This window comes from Nyctibius grandis, chromosome 1 (genome assembly GCF_013368605.1).
Source record: "Nyctibius grandis isolate bNycGra1 chromosome 1, bNycGra1.pri, whole genome shotgun sequence".
In the NCBI taxonomy this organism is placed as follows: domain Eukaryota; kingdom Metazoa; phylum Chordata; class Aves; order Nyctibiiformes; family Nyctibiidae; genus Nyctibius; species Nyctibius grandis.
The window spans coordinates 67,290,819-67,291,848 of record NC_090658.1 but is presented as its reverse complement, the minus strand read 5'-3'; positions in this window follow the sequence as shown (position 1 = coordinate 67,291,848).

The following is a 1,030-nucleotide window of genomic DNA, read 5'->3' as shown; positions in this document are numbered from 1 at the left end:
CCTCGTGATCCCCCCGCTTTATACCGAGAATGACGTGTATGGGATGGAATACCCTCGTTGGTCAATTTTGGGTCACCTGCCCTGTCTGCTCCCCCCTGCAGCTGCGACCCCCCTTCGGCTTTTCACTTGTAAGCAGTGAGGAATTCAGCAGTGACCTTGGTTCCTCTAAGACTAAGTACAGCAAGAGCCTTACTGCACAACATCCCTACCGGTGCCTCAGCGATAACGACAAACTTCAAGCGTTATCAGTCCTGGAAGCAGACACTGTCTGCAAAACATGTAGTTAGTTTCAGAAAGTGCAGTTACTTAGAGGAGACTTAGCTGAAAGTAAAAATCACTGAAAGGAAAATCGGCCTGGTTTAGGCCAAACCAGGACAGCATTACTAGTGCCAGCCTTACCATGCCTGCTGGTGGCCCAAAGCGTTATCTGATGGTTATTTAACAAGTAAGAGTAACGGAGTCTGCAGTCTCACTCACAGCATAAAGGCAGCCACAGAAACACAGTAGCTGGGATCTCAACATACAACAGTCCATACTGCAACTTACATGAAAATTAAATTCCCCTCTCGATCTCAGCGATATGTTCCATATTACATAGAACATAATCATTCAGTTTTACGGGACTTATTTTTCCTCCATTGCTTTTGGGAATCAAAATACAGCAGCACAAGCCTCCTTCCAGCACCATGGATTCCCATTCCTTACAAGTTTCATGCTGTGCAGAAGGAGAGCTAGTAACAGTCTACCCTCAGCAGCCACTGTCAGCAGCCACACAGAGCAAAGCAGCCTTTCCTCCTGAGACCGAGCTCACACAGGTGGGAATGCAAAATCCAGGAGCATTCTCATTAACCATATGAAGTGCTGCACAGGAACAGAGGTTCCTCTGGGCTGATTAGCCAGCAGAGCTGAAGCTCTCTGGAGTTGTTCGGAGAAGTTTCAATCATTTACATAAAGGCAAAGACGACAGCTGTACTTGTAAATACGGATTCTGAAAAAAAGGTACTACTAGAAAAATATACTCTTTAAAAGA